The sequence below is a fragment of the Cherax quadricarinatus genome, chromosome 41, assembly GCF_038502225.1.
Source record: "Cherax quadricarinatus isolate ZL_2023a chromosome 41, ASM3850222v1, whole genome shotgun sequence".
Classification (NCBI taxonomy): Eukaryota; Metazoa; Arthropoda; class Malacostraca; order Decapoda; family Parastacidae; genus Cherax; species Cherax quadricarinatus.
Window position 1 is genome coordinate 16328913 of NC_091332.1, and position 18448 is coordinate 16347360.

The 18448-nt window shown below is 44.7% G+C and overlaps 1 protein-coding gene across 1 annotated transcript in view; it reads right to left on the bottom strand.

Annotated features, from left to right (window-relative positions):
* Nucleotides 1-18244, bottom strand: part of LOC128695972 (zwei Ig domain protein zig-8-like) — a 586753-nt gene extending 568509 nt beyond the window's left edge. Inside the window, exon 1 of the mRNA XM_070093033.1 lies at nt 17374-18244. The gene's annotated coding sequence lies outside the window, so the exon portion shown is untranslated. The remainder of the gene's footprint in view (nt 1-17373) is intronic.
* Between the last annotated feature and the right edge of the window lie 204 nt (nt 18245-18448).

Below are 18448 nucleotides of genomic sequence, written 5' to 3' on the forward strand. Positions count from 1 at the left end.
TATGGCACAAATTTTCGCTTGCCGTACTCGGCAAGAAGTGCGATGCTATTTAAGTCAAAATCGCAAGTTTTACTTATATATACACACAAATAACCCGTACATAGAAGAGAGGAGCTTACGACGACGTTTCGGTCCGACTTGGACCATTTACAAAGTCACACGGGTCCAAGTCAGACCGAAACGTCGTCGTAAGCTCCTCTCTTCTATGTGCGGGTTATTTGTGTATCGTTCCAATCACGGTATTGTGCCTTTTTTTGTTATATATATATATATATACCAAAAATTGTGTTTTATTTATATTTTTGTTGACACCCGTCTATTACGACATTTTTTGAGTGTGGCCAGATTTACTCCAGGCAATCCGCTTATTTTGTGATTGAAAATGCATTTGCATGCAAAATTTTACAATGTGTGTGTGTTATCTACCTCTGATTACAGGGGTAACTGAATGTGTGTGTGTGTGTGTGTGTGTGTGTGTGTGTGTGTGTGTGTGTGTGTGTGTGTGTGTGTGTGTGTGTGTGTGTGCGTGCGCGCGCGCAAAGGAGTTCCAACTTTCGACTGTCTGAATAACTTAAATATGTCCTATGCACATCTACAAAGGTATTTTATACAAGTTATTTCACATATTTAGCTGTTCACCTTTATCTGTGTGTCCACGTCTTCGTTCCTGCAATGTGAGTTTGTCCTTGTCCGCCCTGATGATACCCCTGGGGTATTTTGTACGTCATGACTCTGTCTCCTTAGAGCGCTATTATTATACACCAAATAAGCAAGAGGAATGAGACAAGTCTATATCTGGGGCGTAGGCTAATGAGAAGGCCTTACGGGGCATTTGCCCCATCTGCTGAGGCATGGCTTTGGGGAGATGGGTTCAAATAGCTATGAAGAAGAGGCTTGCTTCTGGCCTCAGACCAGACTTTCTAAATAAATAAAACAGTGAGTAAAAGCAATAAAGAAGCATTCATAAACGTGAAGACAAGTGTTTACTGAATTTTAGTAAGAGAATTCAAGGTTTACCCGCCAGAGTGCAAAACGTTTAATAGGCTTCTTAAACACGGCAGTATCACATGCTGAGTTTTATCAACTTGTGTACACTGGTGTACGAGTTATATACAGGTTGCTAGCTACTAGCTTCCTAACTTACGAGAATAGAGGAAAAAAAGATAAAAGGCTAGAGTGCAGGGAAAATAAAAGTTAGCATTCTAAATACATCCCTCGCAGAGTTTAAACTGAAAATATCTAATCAAAGGTTATATATAAATGCAAAACCTCGCTACTAATGAGCTCGAGGCCCAAAAATTCACCTTTTTTTCATTTTATTTTTTTCCCTCTCAGAGTGCATTAGATAAAGGTGAATAAATAGGAATCAGATCACAAAAGAAATGAGTCATTACAGAGAGAGAGAAAAAAAAAATGTTGTCCATGATGTTAATTAGCACTTATCTGTTTTGTCTTCGTATGCTATACGCATTTTGTTTTATTTTGACGGATGGAGGGTCGAGCCTTGAGGGCTCCATGCGCTGGATGACCCACACTGGTTTAGTTAACAGATGGAACAAAACAAAATTTTGTTAGTATTGAATGCGTTATTTTAACCATACCCCCGGCCGGGATTGAACCCGCGGTGTAGAAATATACCTAGTTGGATGAATCTTATTGTGGCTAGCTGGTCTAGTGGCTAACGCAACGGGCTGGAGTTTTGAGACTCTATGACCGCGGGTTCAATCCCGGCCGGGGGTATGGTTTGTTTGCAATCGTGTCATTACGATTTCTTGAGTCGCGTTATTTTAAAGCCGTGAAAGACACTTGTCGATAGATACGTGGTCTCTTCACTGGGAAAGGGGGTACTCTCCTGTGTGTGGCTGCAGGGGTCGAGTCTTACCTCCGATGTGTGTACTCACCTAATTGTGGTTGCAGGGGTCGATACACAGCTCCTGCCCCCCCCCTTTCACCGAGTACTACTAGGTCCTCTCCCTGCTCCAGGAGCTTTATCATACCTCATATTAATGTTATGTATGGTTCCTGCCTCCACTACTTCACTTGATAGAGTAGTCAGGAAGTGGAATAGCCTATGACTGAAGAAATACTTCCTAACATCCCTTTGACTCATTTGGGTCTTCAACTTCCAATAGTGTCCCCTTGTATGTGTGTCCCCTCTTTGGAACATCCTGTGTGTGTGTGTGTGTGTGTGTGTGTGTGTGTGTGTACTCACCTAATTGTACTCACCTAATTGTGGTTGCAGGGGTCGAGACTCATCTCCTGGCCCCGCCTCTTCACTGATCGCTACTGGATCCTCTCTCTCTCTGCTTCCTGAGCTTTGTCATACCTCTTCTTGAAACTATGTATGGTTCCTGCCTCCACTACTTCACTTGCTAGGCTATTCCACTTGCTGACAACTCTATGACTGAAGAAATACTTCCTAACGTCCCTGTGACTCGTCTGAGTCTTCAGCTTCCAGTTGTGACCCCTTGTCCCTGTGTCCCCTCTCTGGAACATCCTATTTCTGTCCACCTTGTCTATTCCCCGCAGTATCTTGTATGTCGTTATCATGTCTCCCCTGACCCTTCTGTCCTCCAGTGTCGTCAGTCCGATTTCCCTTAACCTTTCCTCGTACGACATTCCCTTGAGCTCTGGGACTAGCCTTGTTGCAAACCTTTGTACTTTCTCTAACTTCTTGACGTGCTTGACCAGGTGTGGGTTCCAGACTGGTGCTGCATACTCCAGTATGGGCCTAACATACACAGTGTACAGTGTCTTGAACGATTCCTTATTAAGGTATCGGAACGCTATTCTCAGGTTTGCCAGGCGCCCGTATGCTGCAGCGGTTATTTGGTTGATGTGTGCCTCCGGTGATGTGCTCGGTGTTATGGTCACCCCAAGGTCTTTCTCCCTGAGTGAGGTCTGTAGTCTTTGTCCTCCTAGCCTATACTCTGTCTGCGGTCTTCTTTGCCCCTCCCCAATCTTCATGACTTTGCATTTGGCTGGATTGAATTCGAGAAGCCAGTTACTGGACCACATGTCCAGCCTCTCCAGGTCTCTTTGCAGTCCTGCCTCATCCTCGTCCGATTTAATTCTTCTCATCAACTTCACGTCATCTGCGAACAGGGACACTTCAGAGTCTATTCCTTCCATCATGTCGTTCACATATATCAAAAATAGCACTGGTCCTAGAACTGACCCCTGTGGGACCCCGCTCGTAACAGGCGCCCACTGTGATACCTCTTCACGTACCATGACTCGTTGCTGCCTCCCTGTCAGGTATTCCCTTATCCATTGCAGTGCCCTTCCTTTTACGTGTGCCTGATCCTCCAGCTTCTGCACTAATCTCTTGTGGGGAACTGTGTCAAAGGCCTTCCTGCAGTCTAGGAAAACGCAATCTACCCAACCCTCTCTCTCATGTCTTACTTCTGTTACCTTGTCATAAAACTCCAGGAGGTTTGTGATACAAGATTTGCCTTCCATGAACCCATGCTGGTTTTCATTTATAATCTTGTTCCTTTCCAGGTGTTCGACCACTCTCCTCCTGATAATCTTCTCCATGACTTTGCACACAATACATGTCAGAGACACAGGTCTGTAGTTTAGTGCCTCGTTTCTGTTTCCTTTCTTAAATATGGGGACTACATTAGCTGTCTTCCATTTCTCAGGTAGTTGCCCAGTTTCAAGGGATGTGTTGAAGATTGTGGTTAGAGGCACACACAGCATCTCTGCTCCTTCTCTAAGGACCCATGGGGAGATGTTGTCCGGTCCCATCGCCTTTGAGGTGTCAAGGTCACTTAAGAGCTTCTTCACCTCCTCCTCCGTTGTTCGTATGTCATCCAACACTTGTTGGTATATTCCCTCTTGATGTTCCCTTCTGTTCTGTCTTCCCACAGCCCTTCCTGTCTCTACTGTAAAAACTTCCTTAAATCTCTTGTTCAGCTCCTCACATACCTCCTGATCATTTCTTGTGAGTTCTCCACCTTCTGTCCTTAATCTGATCACCTGGTCTTTGACTGTTGTCTTCCTCCTGATATGGCTATACAACAGTTTCGGGTCAGTCTTGATTCTCGATGCTATGTCATTTTCATACTGTCGCTGGGCCTCCCTCCTTACCTGTGCGTACTCATTCCTGGCTCTGCGACTGATCTCCCTATTTTCGTGTGTTCTCTGCCTTCTGTACTTTTTGCATTCTCTATTGCACTTTGATTTTGCCTCCTTACACCGTCGGGTGAACCAGGGGCTTGTTCTGGTCTTCCCGTTGTTACTGTTGCCCTTGGGAATGAACCTTGTGTGTGTGTGTGTGTGTGTGTGTGTGTGTTTGTAGGTGGTTTTTAAACCTCTGTCTAACGATAGTGTTCCATCATTTCTGAACTAATCTGTTCCTTTTTGTTACACGACCTGACCCTCTACAACCCTCCCATTGCCAGACCCCACACTCCCCGACCCCCACACTCCCCGACCCCCCACACTCCCCGACCCCCACACTCCCCGACCCCCACACTCCCCGACCCCTACACTCCCCGACCCCCCCACTCCCCGACCTCCACACTCCCCGACCCCCACACTCCCCGACCTCCACACTCCACGACCCCCACACTCCCCGACCCCCACACTCCCCGACCTCCACACTTCCCGACCCCCACACTCCTCGACCTCCACACTCCCCGACCCTCACACTCCCCGACCCCCACACTCCCCGACCTCCACACTCCCCGACCCCCACACTCCCCGACCTCCACACTCCCCGACCCCCACACTCCCCGATCCCCACACTCCCCGACCCCCACACTCCCCGACCCCCACACTCCCCGACCCCCACACTCCCCGACCCCCACACTCCCCGACCCCCACACTCCCCGACCCCCACACTCCCCGACCTCCACACTTCCCGACCCCCACACTACCCGATCCCCACACTCCCCGACCCCCACATTCCCCGACCCCCACACTCCCCGACCCCCACACTCCCCGACCCCCACACTCCCCGACCCCCACACACCCCGACCAACACACTTCCCGACCCCCACACTCCCCGACCCCCACACTCCCCGACCACCACACTTCCCGACCCCCACACTACCCGACCCCCACACTCCCCGACCTCCACACTCCCCGACCCCCACACTCCCCGACCCACACACTCCCCGACCCCCACACTCCCCGACCCCCACACTCCCCGACCCCCACACTCCCCGACCCCCACATTCCCCGACCCCCACATTCCCCGACCCCCACACTCCCCGACCCCCACACTCCCCGACCCCCACACTCCCCGACCCCCACACTCCCCGACCCCCACACTCCCCGACCCCCACATTCCCCGACCCCCACACTCCCCGACCCCCACACTCCCCGACTCCCACACTCCCCGACCCCCACACTCCCCGACCCCCACACTCCCCGACCCCCACACTCCCCGACCCCCACACTCCCCGACCCCCACACTCCCCGACCCCCACACTCCCCGACCCCCACATTCCCCGACCCCCACACTCCCCGACCCCCACACTCCCCGACACCCACACTCCCCGACCCCCACACTCCCCGACCCCCACACTCCCCGACCCCCACACTCCCCGACCCCCACACTCCCCGACCCCCACACTCTCCGACCCCCACATTCCCCGACCCCCACACTCCCCGACCCCCACACTCCCCGACTCCCACACTCCCCGACCCCCACACTCCCCGACCCCCACACTCCCCGACCCCCACACTCCCCGACCCCCACACTCCCCGACCCCCACACTCCCCGACCCCCACATTCCCCGACCCCCACACTCCCCGACCCCCACACTCCCCGACTCCCACACTCCCCGACCCCCACACTCCCCGACCCCCACACTCCCCGACCCCCACACTCCCCGACTCCCACACTCCCCGACCCCCACACTCCCCCACCCCCACACTCCCCGACCACCACACTCCCCCACCCCCCCACACCCCGACCCCCACACTCCCCGACCCCCACACTTCCCGACCCCCACACTCCCCGACCCCCACACTCCCCGACCCCCACACTCCCCGACCCCCACATTCCCCGACCCCCACACTCCCCGACCCCCACACTCCCCGACTCCCACACTCCCCGACCCCCACACTCCCCGACCCCCACACTCCCCGACCCCCACACTCCCCGACCCCCACACTCCCCGACCCCCACAAGTCCCAGATCTCTGAGAAAGGAAGAAAACCGGAATTTGCTAAAAAATATAATTATTTTTACATCCTGGGCTCATGGCCAGTAAGCAACGGTTACCACCTGAAGAGAGTTCCGTGGGTCATCGCCCCCGCGGCCCGGTCAGTGACCAGGCATGCCGATCATCCTGATCAACCAGGCTGTCACTGGTGGTCGTACGCAGTCCAGCGTACGAAGCACAGCCCGGTAACCAAGAACTGACTTAAGGAACCTATCCATTTCCCTCTTGAAGACGGCCAGGGATCTATTGGTAATTTCCCTTATAAAAGATGAGAGTCTGTTTAACAGTCTTGGGCCCCTGTCACTGTGTTGTCTCAGTGTACTCATGGCAGGCCTGCTTTTCATTGGGGTCATATGGCATCATCTGCCGAGCATTTAGTTTTCGTAAGGAGTGATTTTTGTGAGCAGATTTGGGACTAGTCCCTCTAGCATTTTTCAGGAGTAAATTATGATGTATTTTTCTCGCCTGCGTTAAAACAGTGCAGGTCAAGGGACTTCAAATGTTCCCAGTAGTTAAGGTGCTCAGCGGAATTTGTCATGTGAACTCATTACAAACTACATATCTAGGCTTCCTCAACGGCATGGTTGTCCTTAATTACTCTACGTTGATAACCATTCATCAGTATTACCAGAGATCGAACTCTGGCTTCCCGCTGTCTTAGGGTTTGAAATCCAGCAGCCTGATTTATGAGCGAGGGATCGAACTCTCTGTCCTTATCAGGGCTCGAACCCAAATCACCCAAGGAGGAGGGCGGAGTAAATATATTTCTGTAAGTTACGGTATATACCTCTCTGTGTACATACACATGATATTTTTTTTTTTAGAAATTTAAGTATGCTTGTTTAGTAGTTATGAAGCTTGCTGCCTTAATGAGCTTCGTGTAGTTATTATGATTTAGGTCTTAAAGAGTAGTTGTATCATTTGCGGCGCACCACATCGAATCTGGCTATCGAGAACCCACACATACACATTATATATATATATATATATATATATATATATATATATATATATATATATATATATATTAGTCATAAAAATATACACAAATAGAGAGGTTTTCTTAACACTTTCATATTTAGAACAAGAGGCCACATTTGTAGACAACAAAAAGCAATGGTACCGTAAAAAAATATGAGACAAGCTTTCTTCACAGAGTGGCAGAACAATAGAACAAGGTACAAGAGAAGAGAGTAAGTCCTGCAAGCTCTCGAAATTAAACCTTTGAAGATTACACAGCTGCCGAACCCATAGTGAAAATCTTCATGATATCCTCATTATTGTACAGGTTTTATTACTGTGTCTTGTGTACATAACATCATCTGTGATATGACAGAGAAACGTAGCAAACATTTGTTCCCACAATGTAACTTTCACTGGATAGGGAAGCAGCACATTGCTGGTGTTCCCACAGTGTAATATCATACTGAATAGGGCACCAGTACACTGCTGGTGTCCCAAGTATTGTTCAGTACGAGAAGTGGAGAACGAGAGGATACATGAGTAACAGGGGCAAAGAGAGCATTCAGCTCAAACTCAGTGCATGTCCAGCCGCTGCTGCTCCTCTTGCTGCTTGTGGTGATGGTGGTGGTGGTGCTGCTGCAGAAGTGATCAAGAACTGATGATAGTTAAGGATGGTGCTCAAACAAGTCATGATCAAAGGCAGAGGAAGGCTACAGAGCACGAACTGTGGGAAGAGGAAGGTGAGCAGTAGGGAAGAGGGGAGAGAAAGGCGGAGAGAAGGAAGAAAGAGGGAAGGTGGGAAGGAAAAATAAAAATGTGGACAATATGAACAAGAGAAAAGGAAGGTGGGAAGATGAAGGATGAAGAGTATGAAAGAGGGGAGAGAAGAAATAATACACCAACAGGACAACACAGATTATAGAAGGCAAAGAGAGGCTAAATGAAATAGAAGATAGATTATAATTTAAGAAAGAAGATGAAATAATAAATGAAAAAGAAGAAAAGCATAGAGTCAACCTAAGTGAGATATGTTAAGTGATCAGAGAACCTAAACAAAGAGCAACAATCAGATAGGGAGACAGTGGATGAATGTGTTTTAACTTACTAAACGGTAGAGGCAAGACAGAAACTAGAATAACTTGAGGTAGAGATGGAAATATTTGATAAAGAAAGACATACGCATAAGACCAAAGAAGAGCACAGGCATTAAGTGATGCTACAGACGAGTCTGGCCCATAGCCGGGCTCCGAGAGTAGTGAAACTCTCGAAACTCTTCAAAGGTATATGTGAGAGTATAACGTGTAAGACCAGCAGTTACCTACTCTTGGTGGGGCATGAAGAAAAAATAATCACATAGATTATATTCTGAGGACAGCATCTCTCTGGATATATACACTTTAAATTCACTTTAATGTCTGTTATAAATTGCTATACATCTTTGACTGGTGTACAAGTGACTTGCAGCGTTAATAGCCCTCTTCCAGGCGAGTCATTAAAAGCAATAAACCAACCTTAAGAATAAAAGGCACAATACCGTGACTGGAACAATACACAAATAACCTGCACATAGGAGAGAGAAGCTTACGACGACGTTTCGGTTCGACTTGGACCATTTACAAAGTCACTTACAAAGTTATTGACAAAGTGAGGGAGACAAGGACGGGATCAGTAGAGAAAGAAAAAGTAGTAGTTGTAGTGGTAAGGCTGGATTGGTAGTAATAGTAGTAGTAGTAGTAGAAGTAATAGTACTAGTAGAAGGTAAGGAGAGCAGTTTAGAGAGCAGTTTAGTGGCACAAGAGAGAGAGGGGAGTGGAGGCAATGGTAATGGTAGTAGCATTAGTAGTAGAAATGGAGTGGTAGTCGTAGTAGTAATGGAGTGGTACTAGAACTGGGTAGAAAAGGAACATTACAGGAGAGCTAAGGATCTACAAGGGGTAGGACTAAAAATACAGGAGGAAAAACTGAAGGACAGAACACACTAAGGCAGCGTGTGTTAGTGTGACTTTGTATATGGTTCAAATCGGACCGAAACGTCGTCGTGAACTTTCGTCTCCCATGTGCGGGTTATTTGTGTATTAAACCAACTTAAAACGAATTATAAAAGTTCATGGTTTTAGGGAAAGAGAAAATATAAAGATATAGCAAATACAAAATATAAAAAAAATATCAGAGAAACGCTTTGAGGGACTGACAGAAAAAGCGTAAAAAAAATCACTAGACATTATTGAATAGGGAAATGTTTGGACAACAAAATCCATCCAAATCGAGTGATTTTTTTCCTCGAATATGATGACTCGGAAAGAAATACATTTTTCTACAAAAAGAAAAAAAAAACAGGAAGCTATTAATAAAATAAATTTTCCACAGTGAGGCATTGAGAGGATTGAATCAGATAATAAAGATAACATTTTATTAAAGTAAGGTCTAGGGAGGGGAGATAAAGGAGAGAAAGGTAGAAGGCAAAAAGAAATGGATAATGTACCACTACTCGGCCACTATCCTACTACCTGATTCAGTGTCCAAACCTTAGCTCCTCGTTTTTCCCCATCAACAAACACGATGTTTTTTTTTTTTTACCCCCGACTAGCATTTTTCCTTAATCCTACGACCCCTCCTAAACCTATTACCTCCCCTTCCCCAGGCGCTGTATTACCCCATTAGCTTTAGCTCTTCCCCTTGAATATAATAATCCTCAAACCCATCCTGCAGTGTTTTGTAATCTTTCCACAAATCTCGTATATAAGCAGGAACTTCAGACATAAATAAAATACATTAAAAACCAGTTACCAGATTAAGCTAAAATGAGAGTTAAGGCAAAGAGTAGAGAAATATATTTAAAAAGACTTGAATACAAAGAAATGAAAGAAAGACCGACGAAATGTGTAGTGAAAATTTTTTGAAGGATGATGAGAGAGGGAGAGTCATTTTGAAGGATGAGAGAGGAAGAATCATTTTGAAGGATGATGAGAGAGGGAAAGTCATTTTGAAGGATGATGAGCGGGAGAATCCTTTTGAAGGATGATGAGAGAGGGAGAATCATTTTGAAGGATGATGAGAGAGGGAGAATCATTTTGAAGGATGATGGTGAGAGAGGGAGAGTCATTTTGAAGGATGAGAGAGGGAGAATCATTTTGAAGGATGATGAGAGAGGGAAAGTCATTTTGAAGGATGATGAGCGGGAGAATCCTTTTGAAGGATGATGAGAGAGGGAGAATCATTTTGAAGGATGATGAGAGAGGGAAAGTCATTTTGAAGGATGATGAGCGGGAGAATCATTTTGAAGGATGATGAGAGAGGGAGAATCATTTTGAAGGATGATGGTGAGAGAGGGAGAGTCATTTTGAAGGATGAGAGAGGGAGAATCATTTTGAAGGATGATGAGAGAGGGAAAGTCATTTTGAAGGATGATGAGCGGGAGAATCCTTTTGAAGGATGATGAGAGAGGGAGAATCATTTTGAAGGATGATGAGAGAGGGAGAATCATTTTGACGGATGAAGAGAGAGGGAGAGTCATTTTGAAGGATGATGAGAGAGGGAAAATCATTTTGAAGGATGATGGTGAGAGAGGGAGAGTCATTTTGAAGGATGATAGTGAGAGAGGGAGAGTCATTTTGAAGGATGAGAGAGGAAGAATCATTTTGAAGGATGATGAGAGAGGGAGAATCATTTTGAAGGATGATGAGAGAGGGAAAGTCATTTTGAAGGATGATGGGAGAGGGAGAATCATTTTGAAGGATGATGAGAGAGGGAGAATCATTTTGAAGGACGATGAGAGAGCGAGAATCATTTTGAAGGATGATGAGAGAGGGAGAATCATTTTGAAGGATGAAGAGAGAGGGAGAATCATTTTGAAGGACGATGAGAGAGGGAGAATAATTTTGAAGGACGATGAGAGAGGGAGAATCATTTTGAAGGATGATGAGAGAGGGAGAATCATTTTGAAGGATGATGAGAGAGGGAGAATCATTTTGAAGGATGAAGAGAGAGGGAGAATCATTTTGAAGGATGATGAGAGAGGGAGAATCATTTTGAAGGATGATGGGAGAGGGAAAATCATTTTGAAGGACGATGAAAGAGGGAGAATCATTTTGAAGGATGATGAGAGAGGGAAAGTCATTTTGAAGGATGATAGAGGGAGAATCATTTTGAAGGATGATGAGAGAGGGAAAGTCATTTTGAAGGTTGGTAGAGGGGGAAAGTCATTTTGAAGGATGATGAGAGAGGGAGAATCATTTTGAAGGATGATGAGAGGGGGAAAGTCATTTTGAAGGATGATGAGAGGGGGAGAGCCATTTTGAAAGATGAGAGGGGAAAGAGCCATTTTGAAGAATGATTAGAAGGGGACAGCGATTTGGTTAGATAATTAAGCAATTACAAAATCATCTATCAACTTTCTAAGCGGCGTACCCATCAACTAGCCTTCCAGTATACCTGTACAACCATTTGTCATCCTTCTACTCCTTCACCTGGTGACTCATACATTCACGTAATCATGCATTGACTCATATTACTCGCATATTAACACAGTATCTCATTCACTCAAGCTACTACCCATTCATAGACCCATTGAATTACTTAAATACTTGACTCACTCACCAACTCAACTCACCTTCATCAACCACCTATTCACTCATCTTTTACTCAAAATAGTGATTTACCCAACACTGAACACATTTTTTTTTACTGACATCATTCATCTGGGAGCGAACACCCAGAACACATTCGCAGCACCCGGGTGAATATTCCCTCAGTGTGAACCCACATGTGAACATTCTCTCTGGTGTGACCTGACGAAAATTTCCTCAATTGTAATCACCTAAGTTAACACCCCTCTCAGGTCTCAGGTATGAACTAATATTACTGCAGAGAGATTTTAGCTTGTGCATATGTCTCCTTCGTTCTCTCATCTTGTCAGTCTGGCACTCTCTTCCGACCCCTATTTATCAAAGCTTATTGCTTGGGTAGCATTGAAAATTTGGTTGGGCAAATATTCTGTTAGTGGGATGGTTTGTGAAGGACCTGCCTAGTATGGGCCAACAGTCCTACTGCAGTGTTCCTCTTTTCTTCTGCTCTTTTGTTCTTTTCTCTCTTTATAATAATCATCATCATAAAATAATTTCTTTTCCATAGTAAGAACTATTTCTTCACTGATATTATCCTGTATGCAAAATTAATCAGTTCAACCCTAATGCATACATTTCTCGCACAGTTTTGGCCAGAGTCCAGCCACACTTCAAACGATCTTGATGTTATTTTGGCCAGAGTCCAGTCACATTACAAGACAACTTGATGTTATTTTGGCCAGAGTCCAGTCACATTACAAGACAACGTGATGTTATTTTGGCCAGAGTCCAGTCACATTACAAGACAACGTGATGTTATTTTGGCCAGAGTCCAGTCACATTACAAGACAACGTGATGTTATTTTGGCCAGAGTCCAGTCACATTACAAGACAACGTGATGTTATTTTGGCCAGAGTCCAGTCACATTACAAGACAACGTGATGTTATTTTGGCCAGAGTCCAGTCACATTACACACGGTCACTTCAATGACCCAAACATCTTGGGAAAGATTCCTTTGAGATGAAGGTAATGCTCAGATGAAGTCACAGAAACTATGAAAAAGAAGATAAAACGAATTTTGTATCTTTCACTACAGAAGAGAGTTCCAGTAAAGCCGAAATATACGGTAATAATATTACTTACTAGTTTATTGCCTTTATGTGGGTCTGTATCACTGACTGTTGTTAATTATATTTTTGTCTTTGGGATAAAGTTATATTGGATGAACTCCAGTGACTGGAGTAAATCACAACAGATCCTCAAAATGAAGCCAAAATCTGGACGATATTTGAGTCAGCGACTTGATAATGGTAAGAATGAACCGAAACGTTGGTAATTGTATATTATTACTTGGTAGATTAGTAAAAAAAAAGTAACCCAAAGTCGCTGTCTTTGCAACACAGTAACATCACAACTCAGATGGCCCTCCGAACTGCAACAGCCTTACCTCTCCTCTCAAGTGCAGGCACCGCCCTTCCCGCCAGCAGAATTTAAATCAGCCTAACTAGTTTTTTCCTGAATTCCTTCATAAATAGCTTATTTAACATTCCAGTAGTACGTCAAGTCATAAAAACTACCTGCCTCCACTCCGATCAAACGTGCTAACACAGGTCTATTGATGTTCAAGTTTCTAGCACTCAAAATCTACTTTACCCACTCCCAGCAACCTTTCCTGGGACTAACCTTACCCATTCTTTCCACACAGGAATTATGTAACCTCCTATTCATCATATTTCCCCATCTCTACATGACCAAACTCCATAACTTCTCAGCTCTCTGAATTATCTCTTCTGTATATGCACACCTTCTTATCTCCAAGCTAAGAATTCTCTGCATGACATTCACACCACACATTGCTCTCAGTCATGATGCCTCCTTGCAGCATTGTTTGAAACCTATGCTTAAGCGGTACATACCCAGTGTTCGTACCGCTATACTCTCGTACACTCCACTTTTTTGCCTCCAGGGATAAAATTTCCTTTCCACAGTTGTCCCAACGAACCGTCCACTTTTTTTACCCCCATCAATTCTATGGTTCACCTCATATTTCATAGATCCATCCATCAACAAGTTCACTCCCAAATATCTGAACATATTTACTTTTTCCCTATTCCCTCCAATCTGACATCCAGATTTTTCAATGCCTAGATTTTTTGTTGCTTTGATCACCTTGCTCTTTCCTATATTCACTTTTAATTTCCATATTATACATGCGTATCAAATTCATCCACCAGCCTTTGCAACTTTTCTTCAGAATCTCCAAAAACAGCTGTGACAAAACTCACTTTGTATCAAATTCGTTATCTTTTAATCTCACTCCCCCGCAACACCATAACATTCACTGCCTTTACAACTCCATTTATAAATGTTACTCAACCATGGTGACATCACTTATCCCTGTCTAAGGCCTACTTTACTGGAAAATAATCTCCCTCTCTCCTGCATATTCTAACCGGAGTCGTATTTTCTGCATTGAAACAATCTTCCATACATTCCATACATTTGCAGCAAGTGTCACAGTGCTCCCCTATTCCACCCTTTCATATGCTTTTTATAAATCCATTAATCCAACAAAAAATTCATTGTAAACACTTGGTGTACACATCCCCTACCTTTCCTAAATTCTCCATGTTCCTCTGCAATTCTGTTTTCTCTTTTAACTTTAATTCTTTTAATAACAACTGTACCATACATTTTACTCTGTATTCTTTGCAACTCTCACGCTTTGCTTTATTCCCTATTCCTTTATATAAAGGAACTATGGATATTATCTACTAATCCTTAGATATCCTTCTCTCATGCGTATACTGAACAAATGTACCAAACACTCCAGTTTTCTTGACTTATTAATCTCACCCCAATATTTTTCTTATTGTAAGCAAAATTTGTTGATGAAGTCTCATCGATTCTTCAGTGGCTCACCTTTTGCATTCCCCCATCACATAATTCAAAGCTTGCTCCTATTATCATTTACCCCTGGAAGTCCAAACTTACCTTCTATGCCATCTACAACAAAGTATACCACTGTAGCATTTAGGTTCCCCATGGCAGTTATTTTCTCAACACTTCCCAAAATCTCTCTCCTCTACACATCTCTCTTCCTCAGGTTCATTAACACCTAATAAAACACACTTCTCACATCCCTCCTTATTCTAATACATAATTTTCTCGAATTTAAATACATATTTTTCCCCTCTTCCATAATTGATCATTTAATGTTACCGCTACAATCCTTCTTTAGCTCTAGTTCTCTCAGTTACACCCGATTTAATCCCATTTACTCCTCCCTGCTGAAGTTCTCCTCCCCTTTCCCTTCAACTTCGTTTCGTCCAGCTCCAGAACATCCACCTTCTTTTAATCATCACATAAACAGTCAATTATTTCTTCTTATCCTGATACTCCTTCAATCAACCCAACTTCAGTATTTCATTCTTTTTTCATGAATATATTAAAAATTATGTAGTAATTTTATTCGTCTCATTGGATAAAAAATATGTACGATAGATACCTAACCTACAGATAACTAGAGGAAAGTGCAGTTCCAGGTTTTAGATGACCATGTTAATAGAATAATAGATACAAAAACTCCCAGTTGAACCTCCTGGTTCATAATGAACCTCATGCTTGAACTTGGTGTCCAGTGAATTCTCCTCGTTAAATGTTTCAAGAAATAAGGAAGTGCAATTAAAATGTACAGGTAAAAATATATTAATGATGCAATTGTTTAATTAAGAGTTCTGATATTGATGCAAGGCAGCCATCATTTGTCTAATTAATATTCAGTGCGCGTTCGTGTTTAATGTGGATGTTTGTTCATATTAGTGTGGAGTTGTGTCACCAGAGACGAGGCTCTGAAGACAATGTTGAGGTTAACAAGTGGCCTTTGTTGTTTCCAGGGTTTGTTAAAATTCTTATTTTTTTTTATATTCTATTACGAAGCTCACACACACGACACACGACACACGACACACACACACACACACACACACACACACACACACACACACACACACACACACAAGCTGGAGTTAACCCCCTCACAGCACACTCGAGGAATTACACATATCGTGATAGTAACCATCTATTAAAGCTCTGAATAATGTTTCTCCTAAAAAATGCAAATCCAAATTTTCGCGAAAGCAAATTACAAGGAACATGCTTTAAAACCACTTGTCTGAAAGAAAGGCGAATGGAGGTAAATAATTAGGATAATGTTAGAAGGTAACGCAATCCTTACTACTCTGACAAGTTATGACAACACCATTCCTGTAAGCCACTATTTTAAACTACCCTGTGATTATCATCATCACTACCACCACCACAACCACTCTACAACTACCCGACTATTGTCACAAACATCCTCATAACCACCCGTCACACCACTTCTATAACTACTTCTGTACCACTATTACCACCACCTCAACAACTACCTCACCACAGTCACTACAACTACCCCACCAAAACCCACCTAATACTACAACTACTCCATTATCACAACCACTAAAATTTCCCCACCGCCACTCACAGCCCCACCACTATCACTACACTGACTCCAGAAATATTCATCAGTTGCTGTTGGTCTAGCAGGTACGCCAGTGGAAGCGAGGAGCTGGTTTCTTGAGAAGTCCTGGGCCATATTGGAGTACTCTCGTTATACAAGCTTTAGGTCATACTGGAGTACTCTCATGATACAAGCTTTAGGTCATACTGGAGTACTCCCATGATACAAGCTTTAGGTCATACTGGATTACTCATGATACAAGCTTTAGGTCATACTGGAGTACTCCTATGATACAAGTTTTAGGTCATACTGGAGTACTCCCATGATACAAACTTTAGGTCATAGTGGAGTACTCATGATACAAGCTTTAGGTCATACTGGAGTACTCTCATGATACAAGCTTTAGGTCATACTGGAGTACTCATGATACAAGCTTTAAGTCATACTGGAGTACTCTCATGATACAAGCTTTAGGTCATACTGGAGTACTCATGATACAAGCTTTAGGTTATACTGGAGTACCCTCATGATAAAAGCTTTAGGTCATGCTGGAGTACTCTCGTGATACAAGGTTTAGGTCATACTGGAGTACTCCCATGATACAAGCTTTAGGGCATACTGGAGTATTCTCATGATACAAGCTGTAGGTCATACTAGAGTACTCCCATGATACAAGCTTTAGGTCATGCTGGAGTACTCCCATGATGCAAGCTTTAGGTCATACTGGAGTACTCATGATACAAGCTTTAGGTTCCACCTTACTTCTTTTCGTTTTTTCTTCCCTACTAATCCAGACTTTTTAAGCCATTTCGGGAACTGGTTTACGTGGGTCAATATTACAGGCAGCACTCGCATTTCTGCTTTAATTTGTTTCCATTAAGCACGAACTACACATTTGGAGGAACGAGCTTCCAAAACTGAATACTCCACACAAGTTTATCGTATCATCACATACAGTATAATTGAACCACTGCATATATTTTCGCTTCGTTTTTCGAACAATATTTTTGTCAGGTTCTGTACTGACAACGAAAGTATTACAAGTTTTTCCGAACTCAGTCGGGTGTTTATGTTCGGTGCTAAGGTTTGGAGATTGTGGATGTGCCACAACGAGGATGTCCCCGGCAGTAGTGCCTGGGGTTAGCGCACGGGAGGACACACACACACACACTAAGGGAGACGCGGGCGGGCGGACGGACGGACGGATCCTTCCTCCACCGCTGCTTGGTTGTGGGTTACTGATAGTGGCGCCGCTACCAGACCCCTACCACCGCAACGTTCCAGCCTGCCTTCCAGCCTGACCCTTGTTCCTGCCTGCCTGCCGTGCCTGCCTGCCTGCCTGTCGCGCCTGCCTGCCTGACGTTCCTGACTGCCTGCCTCCCTCCTGTTCCTCCCTATCTGCCCTCCCCACTCCTGCCTGCCAACCCTCCCCGTTCTTGCCTGCATATCGTTTTGCTCATCCCCCGCTCCTGCCTGCTAGCCTTCCTGACTGCTACTATCTAACACCGCCACCAGCACTGTTAGCACCTCCTGCTACTAACACCTCCCCCCGCACTGTTAACACCTCCTACCACTAACATCGTCGCCAGCACTTAGCATGATGCTGCTGCCACCCTTGTCCTCTCCTTCAACCATCACCACTCACCTTACATCATTCAATAAACCACTACCACCACCGCCACCATCATCATCATCACACTAAATACCTTTACTACCACGACATTCTCAACAGCCTATCCTGTTACAAGCTAGGTCATACCTCCCTCATCCTCCTTCCACTCTTACCGCTAAAATCACTACTACGTCACTATACCCCTACGTTTATTAAGACTCCCCTCACAGATGTATGCCACTTACTGCCACAACCACTGCGGCTTCTCTCTTCCACTGCAAACTCTCAAACTACTAACCACATCGTAAAGCAACCACCACATGTCATCACCACCTCCACACATTCAGATATCACTACTACTACCGCCATCATTTCTCATATTCTCTCATCAGAACTACCACCCCTCCACACTCATCACACCTACCACCATCAACACCATCCCTCATAACCGTTCATGATGGCTACTATCAACCCTCTACACTCATAACACCTAAAACCATCAACACCGTCTCACCCGTTCATGACAACTACCAACATCACAATCATCCCCCCACACTCATCACAATTATCACCATTGACACCATCACTCACATCCTCTAATCACAACTTCAGCCACCACGACCCCC